General features: G+C 35.7%; 1 protein-coding gene across 1 annotated transcript in view; it reads left to right on the forward strand.

Moving 5' to 3' along the window:
* LOC143223362 (ELAV-like protein 4) overlaps window positions 1-24907 on the forward strand; it is a 141276-nt gene that overhangs the window by 34841 nt on the left and 81528 nt on the right. Inside the window, exon 2 of the mRNA XM_076451247.1 lies at window positions 4826-4916. The gene's annotated coding sequence lies outside the window, so the exon portion shown is untranslated. The remainder of the gene's footprint in view (window positions 1-4825; window positions 4917-24907) is intronic.

Raw genomic sequence — 24907 nt, forward strand, 5'->3', positions numbered from 1 at the left:
TATGAGGGCCGCGGGTTCGCATCCCCGTCGTGCCAAACATGCTCGCCCTTTCAGCCGTGTGGGCGTTATAATGTGACGCTCAATCCCACTATTCGTTGGTAAAAGAGTAGCCCAAGAGTTGGCGGTGGGTGGTGATGACTAGTTGCCTTCCCTCTAGTCTTACACTACTAAATTAGGAACGGCTAACACCGATAGCCCTCGAGTAGCTTTGTGCGAAATTCAAACAAAAACAAACAAACTAATGTATTAGGAGTTTCGGTGGATATTCTAAGTCTTACGTAAGTCTCTGTGAAGATCCTATAATCTTTTGAAAATAATCATCCACACACGAAGAATTAACTATTCGAAAATGTCAAATACATTTTTCAACATTCATTATACATTCTTTATTCTGAATACTTTATCAACTTAATGAAACTTTTAGCTATCTTTAACAAAGTAAGTTCACATTGAGGAAATGACAGAAACAATCTAATGGGGCTTACTGTCATGACTATGTTTCGACTTCAAACATTTCCGATTAATTTCCTGGTTAATATTTATTCCTCAAAGAATCCAGTAACAAAGCTTTACTTGCATCTAGCGCAAGAGCGCACAGCAATATTGCGTGCTCAGATTTATTATATTTGTTCTCCACTGGTACACGTCATGGTTTACTTTCACGAAGCATTTTCCCACGTGCTATGACACGTGCCATCTAGTTTTACATTTATTTCCAACATTAAGGGAACCAATGAAATACGTAGACAAGGTGATTATGCAGTTACCTGCAGCGTACAACATGTACCCTATATAACTCACAAAAAGTCATTTCAAAAATGTTTGGTATTTTGAAAATAGTTTTCAAACCTCACGAACAACTAATATTAGGCTGTCACGTCCTACTGTACCAGTTTTCTCCACGATAACGAATTACGAAGGAATAAATGGTTCAATACATATATTAGACCTTTTGTTTTTTTATACAGCTTGAACTGCTTACCTTTTCCAAACGCTATTGCTGTCTAAATACCTAATTAATATTAATTTTCTGATGCATTCCTATGTTTACAGTTGAAACTCCGTCTGGTTAATGAATCTAATAATCCCGATTTACTTATAGTATAGTATGACCAGTTTACAATGTCTGACGATTACTGCACACAAGCATTAATATACCTACAAGGTTTGTTTGTTGAGTTTTGAATTTCTTTCAAAGATACACGAGGGCTAAATCCGCTAATCATGCCTAATTTAGCAGTGAAAGACTAAAGGGAAGGCAGCTAGTCATCATCACCCACCGCCAACTCTTCGGTTACTCTTTTACGAATAGTTTGATTAACTGTCATATTAGACAGTACCCACAGCTGAAAGGGCGAACATATTTTGGGGGTTGGAGATTCGAACTCACGACCCTTGTATGGCGAGTCTAGCGCTCTCATGCCAAACCTATATATCTCCAATATACAATACTAAATCCACAGGCCGGACATGGCCTATTTGGTAGGACACTTGCACGTTACAAGTTTGAATCTTGTCCTCGAAAATGCTCGTTCTTTCAGCCATGATGGTGGTAAATGAGTAACTCGAGTACTCATAATAGTCTAGTACAGTTGGCGGTTGGAAGTGTTGATTAGCTGCCTTCTCTTTAGTGTCTCACTTTTAAACTAGGGACAGTTACCACAGTTAAACCCTCAAATAGCTTTGCACGAAATTCAACAAATAAACTAAGCCTATTTATTTACTACTATTATCGAATACTTATAAAACACTTTACACTGTAATGAGGATGACAACAGAAAAGTTAAACCTAAACGCATTTATCCATGATTCTTAACAGTAAAGAAGATAAAATATACTTCTAGAAGCGTTTTTCATTAGTTACTGTATACAATAAAATGTAGGTGAAAAAACAGAGCTAAGCCTAAATACATTTTCCTTTAACCACCATCACATGATTATATTATATATGTCACATTGTAGTAAAAAAAGGGAGCAGGTAAGTCTAAATCCAATTATTTATGACTATTAACGCATAATTAATATATATCCACAACATAATGGCAGAAACCTAAACCATCATTCACTATATTTAAAATAAAATAAACAATTGACCAGCTAGTTAACAGATACGGAATGGCTTGCTAACGTTTTTAGGCATAACCTATGATCTTAGACCACAAAACTTGGTAGTGGTACTGAATTTACAATTGATACGGTTTACCTACTAAAGTAAGAACAATGGCGAAAATCCCATCTGTTACAAATGTCATTTGTTTACCATTATCACTTGATAAGATCGCTCAACAAGACAATGGGAAAGACTGTGGATAAAATACAATGTGCTAAGCTATATTATATATCCAGCAAAAGAAATAAATTGAAAGGTAAATAAGGTGGACGTTCTAAGTTTCTTTAAAAATTAGAATAAGAATCAGGAGTGTCATGTGACAAATAACTTGTTAAGGAGGGAGTAAATAAGGTTAACATTGCATAAGCTCCCACTCCAATACAGGTGATGGACCCTACGCTATGTATTAATCAGGTTTAAATGGAAATATTTCACAAAACTCTCCTTTGGGGTCTCTTCCCAAGATTTTGTTGTGGGCGGAGGAGACCAGTGCCCTTTATGACCCAATTACACGACGCTCGTGGCAACAAAAACAGTTTATTCTTGATGACGAAATACCCACTTGAAATAAAAATGTATCTCAGAACGGTTGCTATGGGTCAGTTGCAAACTCTCTCTTTGTTAACCTGAAGATAACCAAAGAAATTCGAAACGTTGTTTTCTGCTCATCAATAAACGTGTTAATACCCATACCAGCAGTTCTGAGATACAAATACAATTTATACAACACTGACGTCTATATTACAATCAGTTGGGCTTATCAATAGACAAACAATGATGGTCCATTCTCATCTACGTAATTTGTCCTTTTGATGAATTAATTTGCAAGAATCTACTCACAGATAGAATTGGAGACGGACGTAACGTAGAGAAATTGGCTCAGACAGATTTCATTAAAATAATGCGTCTCGTAACTTATACATCTTGACGTTCTAGTAAAAGGAGATTAGATGAGACCACTTATAATAAAATATCTTTCGATTAAAGGCCTTAGCCGAGAAAATGGAAATAGTTTTTTTCCTTTACCAATAAAAGCTTGGAATATGAGTTATCTCAGGAATAAGTCTGTATTTGTACTTAGGATTAATTAAATGTTCAACCTATTAGATAAATTTTCAATGAAGTTTGGGCTCTTGGCTCTTTAGTTAACCTTATAAAACACTGACTACAGAACAATCTTTGGACGCAGAGGCCGATTGGGGATCTCACCAGTTAGAAATTAGGTTTATTGTTGAGACTACTTGAGGTTAGTTAAACTAATTAAAGCAAGTGAACGAGGCTTAGGTCCAGTGCGAAGTAACGTGACTGTTCTTCACTTTCTGCCATTTATCTGCTTATACGACACGTAATAATCAAAACGTCTGGGTGACTAGATTGAAAACGATTTTCTAATTAATTTAAGTTATAAATTTGCGTTTTCCTTTTTATTGTTGTTGAATGAAACATTAGAGCTCTTTCTATATTACTGTCATAAATTATATATGCCGTATTTTGGGACTATATTTTATTTTCACTTAAAAAAACTTGTTACCATAGAAACATGTTATACGTATAGACGTAATGTGAACAATAACACGAAATTAGTTATTCAATTTCTAGGTCCTATAACAGTAAGTTTAATTACCATAAAAAAGAAGTTATGTAATTTAGAGAGATTAGATCCAACACTAAAATTTTTTCAAATAAAATATGCTCAAAATATTTAAAAATATGGTTTGAGTTTTGTTTCACACAAAAATTGTGACGTCCTTTAAATATAACAGACATTTTAGTGTAACGCATAAAACGGAAGTTGAAATAAACATTTGATCATTAAAAGGATTCACCAGTAGCCCTGGTGTGATACATTTGGAATTTATACGTATATGGAAACACTAGAAATATTATTTATACACACAATAACCCTATTCATAGTTAAGACGTTTTTGTTCCAAGTTTAATGTTATGCGTCTGTCTGCGTGTGATAAATTAACTACTTTTTAAAAATTTGTTGTACTTTTAACTGCTTGTTGCCTAACCACCCAGAATATTAGCACTTTCATGTTGAAATACGTTTTATTTGGAGAAACGCATGGGTTTTAAAACCAACTAAACTTAATTTCATACAAAAAGAAACTCACAATTTTTTAAACCAGAATGTATACGACTTAATGGTTATTTTCATTTCAAGGTTGAGTTTGTCTGTTTTTTTATTTTCACGCAACCCTACACGAGGGTTTTCCGCTCTAACTGTCCCTAATTCAACAGTTTAAGACTAGAGGGAAGGCAAGTAAGTAGTCATCACCACCCACCGCCAACTCTTAGGTTACATTTTTATCAACGATAATGGGATTGACCATAACATTATAACGCCTCCATGGCTGAAAGGGCAAGCTTGTTAGGTGCGATAGATTACGTCGAGCGTCTTAACTACCTGAAATGTGAGTGAGTAAATTTTCTGTATAATAATCTGCATGTGAAACATGGATATAGAAATATTCTTCACCATTCTTCTGTTATTTCTTACATTTTTTTTTAAAAGAAAATCGTAATTAGCTCGTTTGAAAACATTTTGAAACATTTCATATAATGATTTCTTAATGGAGAAATGAATCCGTTTTTTATATCTTTCGAGTTTTGTTCTATTATTAGTTTTATTTCAACAACTCAACTCAAACAACAGCTTGCTATAAAGACATTTTTAATTATTTAATGCATTCATTCTCTCTCACACAGAAGTGTTCGTGGCGGGTACACATAAGGTTTCTACGTGGAATTTCTACTGTCTTCGCTCTGCTGCCTGTTGTCCAGTCCAGTGGATTATCAGGTTAGGTCACATTCTTTAAATTATTTATCTCTAAACTGACCTTTATGTCTCTTTCGGACAACCATTTTCCTCTTTTCTTGTGGTGTCCACCGAAGTACTATTTTGTGTAGGGCGGAAGAAGGCATTCTGCCAACATGCCTCAGCCAACAGTTATTTAATGCTGATCGTATCACTAGCTCATAAAACTCTTTTAATTCGTCGGATACATTTGTTGTTTGATACAAACATATTTAAAAAAAGAGTTATAAAAATGAGCATTTTAAATTGTGTGTTGCTTCTGGTAAAGGGTAGTGGAAAATTTTTAAAATGCTTTTTAATCGACAACAAATGGAAAAAGTGTTTAAAGTTTATTTATTTACTTTTGAAATGCAAGTAGTGTTATTGGACTTTACCCAATAAAAATATTAATTCTTGATAAACTCGCCAGGACTACGTGTTTCGCTATGTTCAAAATTAATAATTTGTTTGTTTTATTTTATGCAAAACTTAACGAAGACTACCTGCGTTAGCGTTGTAAGTGACAGACTAGAGAGAAAGAAGACACTCAGTACCAGCCTACCGCCAACTCTTGGGCTATTTTTGTTACACCTGACTGTGGAAATTCAATGTCACACTTATATAACACACCCATGTATTGAAAGTACGGAGGACAATTCATTTTTGCCTGTGGCAGTGATGGGAGGCGAACATGGAATCCCATCTCCACAGTCCGGCAAGTCAACCACTAGGCCAATTTTGGTTCTATTCGCAATTACAAATTATTTTCTGAAGTATTCTGGTTCGAATTTTATTATTCACGGTGGTGAGCAATAAATAGATAAAGTTGCCGAGCTTAATGTATCTCATAAATTTAATGTTCCTTTTATTTGAAACGTTTTATGGAGCTATTTGGGTTAACATTGGGACATGGAGCTATTTGGGTTAACATTGGGACGTTTTAACTTATTCATAGTAATTTGATTTGGACTAATAACGTTTGGATCAATACTTTCGACACGGCTATAGGTTGGAAGGTGTTTTCAGTACAAAGTGGACTTTTTGCTGTGTGGATAAATAGTAATGCCAGTCAAAGTAGCTACAGGCCAACATTAGTTTACTACGTTATGTCAAATAGGAATACTATGCAGCCTTTCAATAAATATTTTCAGTTTTTTCGATAAGAAAACAGTTTATTGCACCACTTTTAGTACGACTTAACGTTACCTATTAATTAAAATGGTCTATTACATCAAGTTTTTGGAAGACTTCTACGTAAATACGTGGGCGGAGTAATCAGCTATGTCATTATTTTTACTAATATCACGTAACTTCTTGGTTAACAAGGTCAGTCATATCTATGTTGTAAGGAATGTCCATAAACTCATAGACAAAATTTTTTTATTGCATCGCCTTCAGTCTGAAAAATGTAAAATTATCCAACTAACTATCCGTTATTTCTTATTTATATTTCTTCCTTACTTATCATAATCGTAAGAGTTTCATCTAAATTATACGCGCGCAGCAGCTGCAAGCAGGAATAGATAAACGGGTTATCTAAATTAGCCTTTAGAAACATATCCCTTTGTTTCAGACCACATTCTTCCTATGTAACTGATAGGCATATTCTTACGTGTATAATTTTCAGTAAGGTATTAATTACTATGAATAGTATTTTAAAAGCCTTTAGTTACGCCATTTTGTTTGCCAGGAATATTCAACTTATTCACGGATCTGTGCTTAAGACTAAATCCACAAAATCGCACAGTTTAAGGACTTAATGCGTGCAGGCTTTGAATGAATTAGAATCAGAGAGAATGACACCGATTTACTGGACTTTTACTCATAAAACAGCACAAAATTTAAAATTAATATTAAAACAAATGGAACACTTAGCTTCTGAATATTCTATAAACTAGCTAGAGTCGTCGTTTCTTGAAGGGAAGTTATGTAAATTCATGATTAAATAAAGGTTATCGTTTGACGTGAAAAGTCGCTTCCTTTATATGTAATCGCAAAAAATAAAAAAACGACCACCAAAACTGCAAAACACAAAATATAAAACCGAAAATTTGTATGTATTTCCGCGTGGACCAATAAACTTTCAAGCAAAATTTGTTGAAGTTTCATCAACAGGGAACGAAGTAGTGGTAAAAAAAAAAACACACACACACGCAAAAACTCCAGTAAAAACCGCAAAACGAAAACTGAAAACTTGTATGTATCGTTACATGTATCCCGTGAACCTTCATGCAAAATGTGGTGCAGCTTTATCAGTAGCTAGTAAAATAGTGGCAAAAATTGCTCATAAAAACCATAAAATACAAACTGAAAATTTGTATGGATTTCCCCATGTATTCAATGGACTTCCATATCAAATTTGGTGAAGATCTATCTTGGGGGGAGGGGCGGGAGAGAACAAACAGTGCTATTACATTATACAGATGTGACACATGTAAGGAAGTACTAACATTTAAACTTAGAAAGCAGATATTATTACGATTCGAGCAAAATAAATGGTGCCTCCTAGCAACACAGTAATATGTTTGCCAACTTATACTGCTATAAACCGGGTTTCGATACCCGTGGTGGGCAGAGCACAGATAGCCCTTTATGGAGCTTTGTGCTTAATAATAACAATCAGCATAAATATCATCTTGCAATATACGTGTAGTAAAATTCTGCACATTGCTAACAAATAAACAACAACCGTTTGGAATTAGATGTAAAATATGAACGTCAATTGCTTTCAATATCCAGTTAAAGTAATAAGAACGAATAAGTCTTGTAACTGTTTATGAGGTTTCCCGTCCAAAATACCTGGAATTGAAGTAACTGTTCTCTACCAATAGAAGAACGAATAAGTGATGTAGCTGTTTATGAAGATACCTGCTCAAAATGCCCAGAACCGACGTATCGGTTCTTCAAAATTGACCCTCTACCACCCTTTAGTTCGTCAATCAAATCTCACACTCCCAAAAATTTAATCCATGAGCATTGGTTCTCGGGAAATGCTGAGAATATACACACCATTATTAGTGAACGGCTGTATGCAGATGTAAAATCCATATGTGGTAACAGAGCTTTTAAAATTATTAGTTTGTTGTAAAAACACAAAATTACACAACGAGCTATATGTAATATGCCCACTATGGTATCAAAACCTAATTATAAGATTATTAACTCATTAATTTACTACTGAGCCACCAGAGAGAGACACTTTTCAAACTGAAAAACAAAATTGAATTGTGATGTGATCCGTTGTCAAGTTTAAGGATTTATATAAAGCTACGCCTCGAGTGTAACATTTTCATTTTTGGCTATCGTTGTTGGTGTTATATTATCTCTTATACAACGTTTTTAACGCACAATCTGCAATTTTTACGATTATTTTTGGGAAACTATTTTAATTGTTACTGATGAATCCTCCATTAGAAGTACACACAATAAATCATACAGACTTTAAATTTCATATCTGTTTTCTCTGTATGTTATTTGATTACTTGCAGTTTGAAGATAAACACTTTAAGGCCTACGCAAGTAATATGTGAACATGAGTTTGTAAGGTCATTTACGCCTTGGAGTTCGACGAGTTGCTAGTAATCGTTAACTAAACGCTTCAGGAATTTCTAGCAGTTTTGAAAGCCAGTTAATTGTTTTGCTGTCAAATGCAGCTTGCTATGCTGTCTTTCCTGGCCTCGTTGGGAAGCTTTCCTGGGTTGGCGTTCTTGTTCATTAACTGCCCACTGGTCACAAACATGAGCAGCACGAGAAAAAAAAAGTACATAAACCAATCAGAGGGTCTGAAGAGTTTGCTTACTCTCGACGACAGTTCCAATGGCGCTCGTTTGTCTAACGAAACAGAATTAAAGTAGAAGAAAAAATTGAGGTACATCAAGTTACAGAATAGAACAGAATGCATGTTCACAGTAAACAAAAATTCCACAAGTTTCTTTTTTTCTTCAATATGTTACGTGTCACATGGAGAAACATAGAACTAATGTATGAAACGTATATGATGCGAGAGACCTGAGGGAAGCTGACAACATTGTATAGTTTCCGCCAAAACCACCTGTCTATTTAGAAGGGGATAAGTTGACTTAGTTTAGAACGCCAAATTAGCCGATAAATGTGGCTGAATAGCTTTTAAAATATCAAGGGTTACGAAGTTACTAGATATTATCACCACAGTTCTGAGTAACTAATAATTATTTTTAAAATAATTTTTAGTGATTCGGCGTTTTTGTACTGAAAACAACAACAACGTAGAATGGCAAAAACTATTTTCTTGTATAAAACAACTGCGCATACGAAAGGGTGATTAAAAGACTCAGGTAACTTTATTCTGATATCGATTTTTACTTACTAATTTAACTACTGCACTTCCCAGTCATCTTGAAAACCGGTTAATCAATGTTCAACGTCTCTACGTTTCTTTAACACACTTCAAAAATCCCACTGATTTTCTTTTATAGTGGGTAGGTAACAGTTTCACGTACACCAATCTGATTGCTTTCACAGCTTTACAAGAAAGCTTTCCTTTTGCTCTTTATCCCTCGAGGAGGAAAAAAAAACTCATTTAATCGAGCACTTCAAATGGGAAGACATTTTTAATTCAGGAGTGAAAGGACAACCCAGGTATTATTAAGACAACTAAGGTACCATTAAGACAACCAAAGTATTATTACACTCTTCGTCAAAGAGAAGTAAGTTGATTATCGTATACCTTGGAAAAGTAGACATAGGCCATAAGATTTTAAATCGAATTTAACATAAATATTTTCTTTCAGATGAATACTACAAATACCCGCTATTGTGTGCGAGCTAGTCGAACTTTAAAACGTGGACCATTAACCTGTTGACTGCCAAGTACTTCAGCTGCTACGGCAACTACGAACCAAGTTCAAAATACAACTCTAATGCTTCTTCATTTTGTAACTTTTTCGTGACTCCATTTGGGATCGAAAGTGAAACAATTTGTAAGAAAGTCAAATGCATGTATGGCGAGGCCTGGCATGGCCTAGCGCGTAAGGCGTGCGACTCGTAATCCGAGGGTCGCGGGTTCGCGCTCGCGTCGCGCCAAACATGCTCGCCCTCCCAGCCGTGGGGGCGTTATAATGTGACGATCAATCCCACTATTCGTTGGTAAAAGAGTAGCCCAAGAGTTGGCAGTGGGTGGTGATGACTAGCTACCTTCCCTCTAGTCTTACACTGCTAAATTAGGGACGGCTAGGCTAGCACAGATAGCCCTCGAGTAGCTTTGTGCGAAATTCCAAAAAACAAACAAAACAAACAAGCATGTATGGTGCTATCATCTAGCGTTGAAGTTAGATATTATTGAGAACGAATTAACTCGTCCGTGGCGCTGTTACCGATCGGCTTGGACGAATTATTTCGTCTACTGCACTGAACAGGTTAAGTAGATGAACAATTACAGAGGTTGAGTGTGTCATATCAAAATGATTTTGGAGCCTTACCACGTTGTTATTGTCCACGTTCCTACAGGCGATCTTACAATATTTAAAGGCCTTACTTTTTAGCAATAATCCAGTAACGTAGTTTAAATTACTAAGATATCGTCGTAAGTTTGTCAGATCTAAGACGCACCACTAATTCCTGCATGTTTTCTATAAACTATCTTATGTATGAAGACAGTGTTGTTGTTGTTTTATTCACTGCTCAATACAATAGTTTGATTGTACAGAAATCCGTAAGCAATGCGTCCAGTGATATGACCGATATATTTTTACAAAAAATAACTTTATGTTGTATGTTGTTCCTGGGTTATGTGGATGACTTTTGCTACTGACCTTTGTGGTCGTGGATTATTGTCTGTTACAAAACGTCTTGTTGCATCTTTTTCCGAATGGTACTGGTATGCTAACTTGATCTATATTTCTTTGTTTTTCAATATTGTCACATATTAGGCAAATCTCGTTTGTAAAATTCTAAATCCTCGACTTAAATAGGTCTTTATTAACAAATGTATCAGCACTTTGCTTCCAAAAGAGGTGATTGGTTAAATTTTTACGCTTAAGTTTTTACCTCTGTTCATCTTTTCTTCGTAGCTGCAAAACGATATATAATCTTGGTATATCTTTAAACAAAACTATTTGCTTGGAAATAAACATCTATCTATAATTTTCAACTTGTGGAAACTATGTTACACTCTAGCTTAAGAAAAGATAAGACTGTATTCAATTAATTTGTGAAATTCCTGGTAATGATTACCAATCATTTCTCATTATGAACAGATAAAGCTAAGCTCTAACTGGAGTATAGTTTTCATTACTCCAAAGTTTATGTCCTCCACTGATACAGCGGTATGTTTGCAGACTAACACTGCTAGAAACCATGTTTTGTTACTCGTGATGGGCAGAACACAGATAGCCCATTGTGTAGCTTTGTGCTTAATTCCAAACAATCAAACTAAAGTTTATGGTATAAGAAAGATGGAAGATGGATATGGGTTAGTGGTCACTGAACCAAGAGTAGAAATATAAGGATTCATGGTTTTGACCCACTGTTTCGAAAATGCTTTTTATTCTTTGGGTTCGTAGATGGGCCATAAGTCTATGTTTGTTGTTATGCAAAAACCACACAAAGGGCTATCTGTGTTTTGCCCACCACTATTATCGAAGCCCAGTTTCTAAAGGTATACGTCCACAGATATATCACTGTGCCACTGGCTAGTATGGGCTACAAAGGTAAGGATCAGGTAAGACTCCAACAGTTGACGGGAATATGTTGACTAGCTACTATTTTCTTTTTAGTTCAAAACTAGAGACGTTTTTGCACAGTTTGCTCTTCTATAACTACGAGAGAAATTCTGCAATCAACAAAACGTGACATAATTTTCTGATTGACGCGCTAGAATCAACTTAACAAATGAATCCTGTTGATAACTTTTGGGACCGATATAACTTTCTCTATATTCTTCAAGTTTAAGTATCTTGTAGTTTTATGCTACTTGTATTTTATAAGCTAATCTCATTTGTCTAACTATTAAATATAATGGCCACACTCATAGCATGCTCACAATCTCAAAGTACAGAACAACGCGAACTCTCATTTGTTTCTATATAACTTGTTTGATGATATTCTGTAATTAATTGTCTTTCTCCAAGTATAAATGTATAATGAAATATATTTTATCGTCTTCCAAGTAATCAGTGCAAGCAAGACAAAAACTTTTGCCCTGTTTTGTGCTAAATCAAGCTTTTACAATGCTTTAGAAAGTATATTTTCTATTATGCAACATCATCAACTAACTACTAAGCCGACACATGTGCGTTATGGGTACTTGGAGCCATAGAAACTCAAGATTGCGGGTTGTATCCGTTGCAACTCACAGTACTTTTATCCCCATCATGCAGTGAGTGCTTGTGCATTTTATTCTCTTCATGGGGGCGTTGGAATCTCTTTATCTGTAGAGACTATTAAGAGGAGTATTTCCTACCTTCATTAGCAAACGGTGTATGCTTTAATATTACAGTAGAGGTGTATGCTTTGATATTACAGTGAAGGGTTAACAATCAATCATAATTGTATAATATTTATAAAGTTGTGAACATTATTTTGTCTTCCATTTTTATTATCTTTTTATTTAAATATTTTCATATTAGTATTTTCTCTATGTGATATCAAAATAAGAACTTAATTTAAGCATCGTTTAAATTACCATAAAAATCTTTTGTGAAACAGTTGCTTTTTGATTAAAAAAAAAGTGAAACATCTCAACATGTTGTTTATGGTACTGAAACGAATTAAGTTTGAAGTTTAAAAATCATAAACTGATTAGAAATCTTGAACAATTAACTGTAAATACTTTTATCCTTATCCAAACGGTACAGCAGCATGTCTTCAGATTTACAACACTAGAAACTGGATTTCGATACCTGTGGTTGACAGAGCAGCACAAATAGTTCACTGTGTAGCTTTGTGCTTAACTCCAAACAAACATATTACCTTACATATATTAGTTCTAGTGGGTCATCGGTAAGTTTACACAGAGATTTCCAGCTCTAAAATTGTGGGTCCGATCCCTCGTGCTGGTGAGGTTACAGATAACCTATTATATAGATTTTGACTAAACAAAAATAGAATATTAGTTATAGCATTTCAATCAGAGATATTGAAAAGAAATTTTAAAATAAAACGTAAGCCTCTCCAGTCGGTTATTTTATACCACTGCTTTATTGCACGTGAGAAGAATATAGCCCAATAACATTCCTGAATCACTGTCTAGCATAATTTTACTGACATTTAAGCTTTCGGTTAGATTTTTTATTTTTATTTGCTCCTTTACAGACCTTCTGCAAAGACACTCAATGGAAAAAAGAATTGTATTATAATGATAATAATAAAAAAATAGAATGATCTCTGAATATATATTCATATTATTGAAGTTCCAAATCATTTCAAACTTGTCTTCAAAACTTCATGTCTGATTATCTTTAATACGTGTACTTCATACGTAGAGAGATCATATACAGTTCGTAAGTTTTTCTGTTGTTACACAGCTACACAGGCCCGGCACGGCCAGGTGGGTTAAGGCGTTCGAATCCCCGTCACAACAAACATGCTCGTCCTTTCAGCTGTGAAGGCGCTATAATGTAAGGGTCAATCCCACTATTAGTTGGTAAATGAGTAGCCCAAGAGTTGGATGTGGGTGGTGATGACTAGCTGCCTTCCTTCTAGTCTTACACTGCTAAATTAGGGACAGCTAGCGTAGATAGCCCTCGTGTACCTTTGCGCTAAATTAAAAAAAAATAGAAAAATACAAATATACAGCTACATCAGTTCTTCAAACATAAAACATGAATAACTGTTACTCTGGACCCATCTGATTATTAACTTAAGCCTTTCAGTATGCGGTATACACAGGCCCGGCACGGCCAGGTGGGTTAAGGCGTTCGAATCCCCGACACAACAAACATGCTCGTCCTTTCAGCTGTGAAGGCGCTATAATGTAAGGGTCAATCCCACTATTAGTTGGTAAATGAGTAGCCCAAGAGTTGGCTGTGGGTGGTGATGACTAGCTGCCTTCCCTCTAGTCTTACACTGCTAAATTAGGGACAGCTAGCGTAGATAGCCCTCGTGTACCTTTGCGCTAAATTAAAAAAAATACAAAAATACAAATATACAGCTACATCAGTTCTTCAAACATAAAACATGAATAACTGTTACTCTGGACCCATCTGATTATTAACTTAGGCCTTTCAGTATGCGGTATACATGTAAATGTGTAGAGGAAATGCCCTATTTCAGAGCGATGCATATTAATGTTTTGTATACAAGTAGACATGAATATAGAAGTAAATTAAACTTACAGCAGTCAGGTCCTTTTATCAAGACATAGCATTGGGTTTAGAAATCTTAACCACTCTCACCCATTATATTTTGCTACCACCAATGGAACGTTCTTGTATTTAGTTTTTTGTCTAATATTTCGGGTTCTTCAAGAAGAAATGCCCGAGAAAGTTCTAACGGTGAGAGTACTGAATAAACCTGTTGCATTTTCTGTATTTTTCTGATAAGAAAGAGGTTAAAATTTTGTTGTGATATTAAAAAAATATGTCTTCAGGTTTTTAAATCAGTTTGACATTTCAAGAATTTCCCTTTTCTCTGGGATGCTTTATTACGGGAATGAAAGTGATATTTAAATTAACTGTTTATTACCCACTTTGTATTTTCTGTACTTCCACATTTCAGATACTCTAGACACATATAATTAGCATTGCTAATTATGACAGATTATTAAGACGTTTCACGTTATATTCTACTTTATTCATTCTATAACGTAATATACTGGGAGTGGCTCAAATGTTGGGTTCGGATCATATGACCTATACAGTTCACTGCACGGTGTCCAGGAACACTATTGGCAATTGCAACTATGGTGGCTTTAGTGTTAATACCTACTGCTGATCTTAACCTACTTGCATTGCGTGTGTGCTTAAATGAACTTGTAGTAAGTAGTTATTTGCACAGTTCTTATCAACGGATTTGAAGGATGACGTGCATTTGGGAACCATTTGGTATAAAATGTGACAGAAGCTCGTGCATTTTAACCATATTACCCGTTCAACTTAACCATGTTAACTCTTCTTTGTCCATCGACAAGATAACGATAAGCCTTACAACGCTAAAATACGAGATTGGATTCCTAGCGGTGCATCGCAGCAGATAGTCCAATGTGGCTTTGCTCAACCAAACAGTTAACTTTTCTTCAGCTAATACTGCTATTATTCAAATAATTTCGGAATAGCTGTTGCGCAACGGTTGTGTGTTCCTTTATGTACAGGGCTTTTATTGTAACACTTGTAACGTTTTAGTTCCTTAATAGGTGTGATAACCTAATTATGAAAAATTCTGTACATCAAACCTATATTGTGTGATAACTTGTGCAATGAGCAGATTTCAATCTTCTACGTCACTACACGAGATTAAAGAAGATTGATAGATTTGTATCAATAATTTTTATTATTGAGGAGTGATTTCTTCAACATACTTTATTTACTGTTGGCAACATTTCTGCTAGTGTCATATTAGGTATATAATGCATATTAATAAATGTTTCGAATGATTTGACGTTTAATGTCACAGAAGTATGGTTACAGGATAGGTTCACTATACCCTCATTCTATATCGGCTATAATAATGCGACAGAAGTATGGTTACAGGGTAAGCTCACGATACCTTCATTCTATATCGTCTATAACTATTTACTTTACTTGTCAATAGACCTCTCGATCATGCTGTTTGTAATTTTTGATGAAATGTAAAATGATGACCATGCTTCACAGTTTCTTTTTCAAAACCTAAAAACAACTAACCCTGTTATATTTTTGAATTTTGTGGAACTAGTTCTTGAAAATAAATTATTTATCACTCTTTACCATATGCATCTTTTGTTTTTTACCGAATATACAATGCTCCGTCTATACCGCTAACTATCATAACGTTATAGTAACTCGAACACCAGACGTTTCCATAGAAACGGACTCGAGTAGATGCCTATCAGTTTTTGACTTGGTAAACTACGTGCTCTCCAATGATAAATAAGTTATCTCGAATCGACTGAATCTTGAGTTTCGGTCTTTACCGCAGTTTCTCGATTTTGTGAGGAGAATTTAATTTCCGGGCATATGTGTTTGTCTAGTTTAACATCAAATAAGAATATTGTTGAAATATAAAAAAGAACGCGGGAGGGAAGTAACTTGGGCCTGAGGTGTATTTAATTTTGAGTCCTGCCTGGGATCGAGGTTATCTACTCCTAACCGAGAAACTTACAGTAAGAAAAACAAAACTCCTTTAGTGTATGCTAAAGGTGGCCTCAGACATTTGGAAAAAGAAATTCTAGCTGTCAACTGCAGCTTTTAACTTTCAAAGGTGGAATTTTACAAGTCAAAAATAACTCATACTGGCTTTGTATCACATTACATTTGGTAACAGTTTTGAAAAACAACATATTTGCTTGTTTTACACTTTCACAGAGGTCATTTTTAATTACACAAAATGCACTGATTTCATTCAAAAATGAAACAATGTAAGTAAGTTTTATATCAAACTAACAATTCTGATGTCTAAGAATACAATTACATAACTATACGTATTATCTATATAAATGAAGACATAATAAAATATTTCGTATCTTTATTATATGGTTTTCAGGTTTGAGTTGTTTATATATTTATACAGTTTTGAATACGGAAAGTTTAACCTACATGACAACCACAGCTCGTATAAAATCAGGACAGAACGGCATGTATCAGATATACGATTTGGCTTTGTTTAGCGTTGGTTAGATCGTGACAAATATGGATCGCTTTTATGAAGTGAATGTAATTGCCCATTCGACGCAAAATATTGAGACACCCAGACCTTACACATGTTTTCAGATAAGGAAGTTAGAATTTTCAAGGCAGGGATACTCTTTGTACTTAACCTGTTAACTGCCAAGTATTTCAGCTGCTACAATACAACTCTAATGCTTCTTCATTTTGTAACTTTTCACGTGACGCCATTTTGAATCGAAAGTGAAACAATTTGCAAGTAGGTCAAATGCGTGTATGGTGCTGGCATGTAGCTTTGAAGTTAGGTATTATTGAGAACGAATTAACTCGTCCGTGGCACTGTGTTACTGATCGGCTTGGACGTGTTATCTCGTCTACGGCACTGAACAGGTTAAAGGCACTGGGAAACAAGGACATATGGATCAACTAGGGTCATCAAGATCATCCAACAAGAGACCTGAAAAAGTCGTTATTACATCAGCCTTGGTAAGCAAACTGCAGCCTCTCACAATAGCACGGATTAGTGAATATAGTGACAAAATCAGTCCACTTTTCCTTTAAACAATAGTAAGAGAGATAATGAAGGACTTTCGTCTGGAAAAACGACACAAGTCACGTCTAAGCGAGTTACTTCCACAACATACAATTCAACGTCACATAATTCGAGTAACTGTAGAATGAAACAGATAATCGTCATATTCCATACATACATACCAGTCAAGTTATCACCTTTACACCGTGCCTATGGATTTATGTGCGATCGAATTTTTGAAATGAGCGCTGCAAAAATGTCGTTCTATTACACACTAGTTGGCTTATGGAAATTTCGCACAGAAAAAGGACGTGCCTTGGACATGAAACCCTCGACGGATTCTTTTGCAATAGTAACTGCTCTGCAGTGTTACTGTGAGGCTTCAAAATTGTTTCAGTATAACTGTCAAACAAGTTAAGATGGCGTATGTTACTTATGCTTGGTTTAAGTTGTAGAAACATTGAATTAGCAACAATGGAAGCGTTGTTCCAATATATACGTGAGTGGCAGTTTGAATACAAATACTATATTCGAAGCATCTTCATTAGACGATAATGAAAATATTATCATAAATAGAAGTTTATAAGGAACTGTGGTAGGCTTTAACTAATTAATGAGGCACGTTTTTAAATTAATATATCCGATTTCATAAACTTAGAAATAATAAGCTTTAGGTTTATGTAAAGTAGGAACAATTAAACAGACTGATAGTAATAAACAGAGACTTGTATTAAGCTTTTACCTAGGACGGAGTTAAGAGGTCAGATCGACGCTGTGAAAGAACATTAGAACTGTAGAACAAACCGGTAGGTTAAGGCACTATTTCCTTGGAGAATGATTTCGTCTGTCCAGAACTGCGACAAAAACCTTCTCGCTATCACGTTTTTAAAAGTTCTGTATATAGAAAGATAAGAAAACGTTCTGTTCCGATGGGATTTCTTTAGAGCTGGGGAGATAATATTTACTGCGTCTTATGGCTTTTCAGTCCTTGCATTACTGTTCATAAAACTTTTAGAAGAAGAAATGAAACTTTCCGGGGAAGTTGCCCGCAATAACTGCTCCATTAATGATACCCCAAGATCCTTTAGCTGCTGTTTTAAAGATAGTAAGGTACTTTTTTTTTTCTCGTCATTAACCGAACGTCACGTCATTTGGTGTCTGCCAAGGCTTAGTGATTAAGGCTCGACTTGCTGTCTGCGGGTCGCGGAATCGAAACCCGGCGCCGAACATGCTCGTCCTTTCAGTTGTTGGGTCATTATAATGTTATGATGGCCAATCCAGATATTCGTCAGTAAGAATATCCAAAGAGCTGTCAGTGGATATTGCTGGACGGCTATCTCCCCTGTGGTTGGAAGTAACCCTTAGAAGTTTTGCTGAAAATAAAACAAACAAATGTAGCTTCGTGAACTACATGCTGAGTTAGCGCTTTTCTGCTATAAACATACAGAACTCAGTTCTGTGGAAAGAAAAACAACACATGTGAATAACAATTTCTAATGCAAAACTCATTTTTTAGTGGTGAAAAAGCCAACATGTGTAAGAAAAGGATTACTAGTGTAAACCTGGTTCTTGTGGTGAGAAAACCAACGTATGTAAATAGCGATTGCTAGTGTAAACGTGGTTCTTCAGTGGTGAGAAAACCAACATGTGTAAATAACGATTGCTAGTGTAAACCTGGTTCTTCAGTGGTGAGAAAACCAACATGTGTAAGTAACAATCACTTGTGTAAACCTGGTTCTTCAGTGGTGAGAAAACTAACATGTGTAAATGATGCTTAAACATTTAATGATGAGAAACACCCATGTGAAAAGCAGTTATTATAACTTACAATATCCATACAGTTTTTATTACAAAATTACATTTATATTCAAATATATAATTATGTTATGCCTTATCTTTATTAGCTTTCTTAAACATCTGGAAATCATTCTTGATGACGAGAAACCCACTTGAAATAAAAATGTACCTCAGAACGGCTGATATGGGTATTAACACTTTTATTGATAAGCAGAGAACAACGTTTCGACCTTCCTAGGTCATCTTGTTAACCTGAAGATTAACAAGATGTTAATCTTCTCTGCTTATCAGTAAAAATGTTAAAAGCCCTACCAGCCGTTCTGATATAGTCATGTGAAAAAAGATAGGACACCATATGAAAGCCTGTATATTTTTGTAACATTTTTGGATATATAGATATTTAATCTCAATTTAACAATAGTGAGATATTATAGGAATATAACTAAACAATTAAAACAGAAGAAAAGTCTTTTCAAGGTCTTCTGTAAATGTTTTTCTACAAAAATGCATATTCTAACTGAAGAAAAAGTTAGAACACCCTCACATTTATTCCCACTTATAATGGCTCAACTCAGACACAGGTGTATCACACCAGGTGCACATGATTAGAAGATCATTACTCAGCATTTTGAATGAGGCTTGTCCTATTTAAACCTCAGACATTTAGTTTGGTGTGCTCCTGACTGTTGAAATGAGAATAAGCACCATGGTGAGAGCAAAAGAGCTGTCTGAGGTCTTCAGAAATAAAATTGTAGCAGCTAATGAGTCTGGTAAGGGATTTAAAAAGATCCCAAATGATTTTGAAATCATCCATTTCACTGTCCGGAAAATAGTCAACAAGTGGAGGGTTTTCAAAACAACTCCCAACATGCCCAGGTCTGTCATCCAAGCAAGTTCACCCCGAGAGCAGATCGCAAGATACTAAAAGAGGTCTCCAAACACACTAATATGTCATCACGGGACCTGCAGCAGGCTCTGGCTACTGTTGATGTGAAAGTGCATGCCTCTACAATCAGAAAGAGACTGCACTAGTTTAACTTGCATGGGAGGTGTGCAAGGAGGAAACATTTGCTCTCTTAGAGAAACATCAAGGCCAGACTGAAGTTTGCCAGAGAGAATGTAGAGAAAAATCAGGACTTCTGGAATAATGTTCTTTGGACAGATGAGTCCAAAATTGAATTATTTGGACATCAGAACAGAGGACATGTTTGGCGTAAATCAAATACAGCATTCCAGGAAAAGAACCTCATACCAACTGTGAAGCATGAAGGTGGAAGTATCATGATTTGGGACTGCTTTGCTGCAGCAGGACCTGGACAGCTCACAATCATAGAATCCACCATGAATTCTACTGTGTATCAGAGGATGCCTGAGGTTCATGTGAGACCATATGTACGAAAATTAAAGCTGAAGCGGAACTGGACCCTGCAACACGACAATGACCCAAAACATACCAGTAAATCCACCACGGACTGGCTGAAAACTATGAAATGGAGAGTCCTGGAATGGCCGAGTCAAATCCCAGATCTTAATCCCATTGAGATGCTGTGTGGTGACTTGAAACGGGCTTGAGGAGTGGGGCAAACTTTCTTCAGACCGATGTCAGAGACTGGTAGATGGCTACAAGAAGCGTCTCACTGCAGTTATTTCAGCCAAAGGGGGTAACACTAGCTATTAGGGGGTAGGGTGTCCTAACTTTTTTCTCAGTTAGAATATGCATTTTTGTAGAATTACATTTACAGAAGATCTTGAAAAGTCTTTTCTTCAGTTTTATTTGCTTAGTTATATTCCTATAATCTCTCAGTATTGTTGAAATTGAGATTAAATATCTATATATCCAAAAATTTTACACAAATACACAGGCTTTCATAGGGTATCCTAACTTTTTCACATGATCTGTATGCATCTTAAATCAGATAGTTCCTTCTCGGGTTTTATGTTTCTAGTTCAAATGATTTATTTCACTCTGGATGAATTCCTTGGTAAAATAATTAATAACAGTTCATTGGTTTGGTTTGATTTGAATTTAGGGCAAAGCTACACGATGGCTATCTGCGCTAGCCGTCCGTAATTCAGCAGTGTAAGACTACAGGGAAGGCAGCTAGTCAACACTACCCACCGCCAACCCTAGAGCTACTCATTTACCAACAAATAGTGGGTTTGATCGTAACATTATAACGCCCCAAGGGCTGAAAGGGCGAGCAAGTTTTGGTGTGACGGGGATTCAAACCCGCGATCCTCAGATTGCGAATCGAATGCCTTATCCACTTGGCCATGCCGGGCCTGAGAAAATTTCATATCAACAAGTACCCACCATGTTTTAACATCAGTTAGGTTATTAACCAAATTCTATAGACACGTGCATGAAAACTAAGATCAAATTACTCCTGATCAGATTATCTGTAACACCTGTTTGAGGTGGGAAAAGAAAAACCAAGGTTATCAGTTCAGATGATGTTTTCAGAACAGTATATTTAACATGATAAGGGAAGTGTAAAGCAGTAACGTATTTCAAAGCTTAAATTCATCCTTTACAACTCTGAGCGAAAGCGGTTAAGCAGTAATAACCCTTGTAAAATAAAAAGATGTGAAATGTATTTTCCTGGAACCATCGCTATTCTTTCGGCAGTGATACAACAGCAAACAAACCAAAAACAATTTGTCTCATTAATTTTCCAAGGATATATGAAAGAAGTATAATAACTGAAATATATCAGAATATATACCGCCCATAGATTTTTTGGAGAGGTTTTTTATGTGATGATAAGGTGATTTGATTGGCTGAAAAAAAAGTCCTGATGAAGAAAAAAAAACTACGAGAAAAAATAATATGATTTTTTTATGGTTTTCACCAAGAACAAAAATTCTCATTTATAGATTCCGAGCAATAAGGGAATGTCTTTACACAATATTTGTCCGATACAGAAAACCTGCTTTCCTAACAATATCATTCTAGGGTTTATTATCTGTTCCTAAGGGGCCCGGCATGGCCAAGCGTGTTAAGGCGTGCGACTCGTAATCTTAGGGTCGCGGGTTCGAATCCCCGTCGCATCAGACATGCTCGTCCTTTCAGCCGTGTGGGCGTTATAATGTGACGGTCAATCCCACTATTCGTTGGTAAAAGAGTAGCCCAAGAGTTGGCGGTGGGTGGTGATGACTAGCTGCCTCCCTCTAGTCTTACACTGCTAAATTAGGGACGGCTAGCACAGATAGCCCTCGAGTAGCTTTGTGCGAAATTCCAAAACAAACTGTTCCTAAGTAAATCTTACGTTGCATATGAGTTACACTGTCAAACTTTACATATGCTCCCTGAAATTCATTTTCTTTGATGTGATATTCAGTAAGACCACGCAAATAACTGCTGTCATGTAGCGAATGTTACTATTTGATGTTCGTGTTCTACCATAGAAATTTATAGTTTTCAAATAATTAGATATGTTTCTAGTGACATTTGAAAAGTAGAAAAATAAATATTGAATTTCTTAATATAGATCTCACATTCAACGGCTGTGTGGACTTCATTACTCACGTATGTAAGAAATACAAAACAAAACAGATTTTACATTTAAAGTAACTGCAGAGGAAGAATCGTATTATTTTCACATCTTGTTTCGAATAACAGAAACTATCATTGTACAGGCTATATTGTTGAAAATAATTCGTGCAGATACACGATATATTTGGACATTTTTTAATTTTTATCAAATACCATGATGCGAGTTTCTTCTTAGATTACTGATGATTGCAAATAAAGTGTAACGAGTATAGAACAAGGTAAGATATGACACTAGCACAAAGTAAGATATGATACTAGAACAAGGTAAGATATAATACTAAAACAAAGTAAGATATGATACTAGAACAAGGTAAGATATGACACTAGAACAAGGTAAGATACGACACATTCATTGTTTTAGCGCGATTTCTTAGTGACTTTTTCACGATGAAGTCGGTAGAATGTTTAACTTTGTTTAACAGTTCGCAGTGAAGGGGTTTCTATAGTAACTAGTAGAGGTTGTTTGTTTTTTGTTTTTGGAATTTCGCACAAAGCTACTCGAGGGCTATCTCAGATAGCCGTTCCTAATTTAGCAGTGTAAGACTAGAAGGAAGGCAGCTAGTCATCACCACCCACCGCCAACTCTTGGGCTACTCTTTTACCAACGAATAGTGGAATTGACCGTCACATTATAACGCCCCCACGGCTGAACGGGCGAGCTTGTTTTGTGCGATGGGGATTCGAACCCGTGATCCTCGGATTACGGGTCGAACGCCTTAACTCACCTGGCCATACCGGGCCAACTAGTAGAGAGAGAATCAGTTAACTGTGAGGTAAAAACAGGGAAGGATGAAGAGAGTAACAAATAGTTAACTGTGAGGTAAAAACAGGGAAGGATGAAGAGAGTAACAAATAGTTAACTGTGAGGTAAAACAGGGAAGGATGAAGAGAGTAACAAACAGTTAACTGTGAGATAAAAACAGGGAAGGATGAAGAGAGTAACAAACAGTGAACTGTGAGGTAAAAACAGGGAAGGATAAAGAGAGTAACAAACAGTTAACTGTGAGGTAAAAACAGGGAAGGATGAAGAGAGTAACAAACAGTTAACTGTAAGGTAAAAACAAAAAAGGGTGAAGAAAGTAACAAACAGTTAACTATGAGGTAAAAACAGGGAAGGATGAAGAGAGTAACAAACAGTTAACTGTAAGGTAAAAACAAGGAAGGATGAAGAGAGTAACAAACAGTTAACTGTGAGGTAAAAACAGGGAAGGATGAAGAGAGTAACAAACAGTTAACTGTGAGGTAAAAACAGGGAAGGATGAAAAGAGTAACAAACAATTAACTGTAAGGTAAAAACAGGGAAGGATGAAGAGAGTAACAAACAGTTAACTGTGAGGTAAAAACAGGGAAGGATGAAGAGAGTAACAAACAGTTAACTGTGAGGTAAAAACAGGGAAGGATGAAGAGAGTAACAAACAGTTAACTGTAAGGTAAAAACAGGGAAGGATGAAGAGAGTAACAAACAGTTAACTGTAAGGTAAAAACAGGGAAGGATGAAGAGAGTAACAAACAGTTAACTGTGAGGTAAAAACAGGGAAGGATGAAGAGAGTAACAAACAGTTAAAAACAGGCGATGAAAGCAATAACTTAACCTCTCACATTTATCACTAAAACTAATTACGAAAATATATCTCAGCGTTTACAGGACAAAAACTAAAATAATTAATCAAATAGAACTTGTTTAAAAGTTGTCGTTGGAAAACTTTGTCTTGTAAGTTTAGAAAATACTATTAAGTCGGTGCTGTCTTTTCAAAGTAATGAAGAAAAAACTACAAACTCATTACTGGTCCCTACTGAAACTACACAACAACTATGAACTCAAAACAAAACATAGATTATGTTTATGACACAAATAAATTTCATGAGGTAGAACAAATAGACAAATTACAAAGCAGGGAACCTAATAACTTGAGTTTTTTCGACAACTAAACCTTCCTTCACAACGAAGAAATCGGATAAGTTCCGTGAACATCTTTGAGTACCCGAAATCTTTATAGTGAATTTTATTGAAGAGTCATAGGGTAGTAAGATTGGTCAAATAACGTCAGGGTGGTAAAAGAAATAAAAATCTGAGCTGTATGGTAAATGTGCTTATGATATGGAGACTGTAATACGTCTCCTCTATGTATCAGATACTTACTCAAACCTGAAACAGTGCACACAACCAAACGATAATGTAAACAACATATTCATGAAATGTTGATCAAGCTTTGGTTACATTGCAAATATACTTTAACGGTCAAGAGATGTTTGGCGTCTTCTGAGGACTTCTAAGTGACAAAATAAGCAATGGGCTAGGTTCCATAGTATAATGATCACATGTCTGGCACGT

This window comes from Tachypleus tridentatus, chromosome 8 (genome assembly GCF_004210375.1).
Source record: "Tachypleus tridentatus isolate NWPU-2018 chromosome 8, ASM421037v1, whole genome shotgun sequence".
Taxonomy (NCBI): domain Eukaryota; kingdom Metazoa; phylum Arthropoda; class Merostomata; order Xiphosura; family Limulidae; genus Tachypleus; species Tachypleus tridentatus.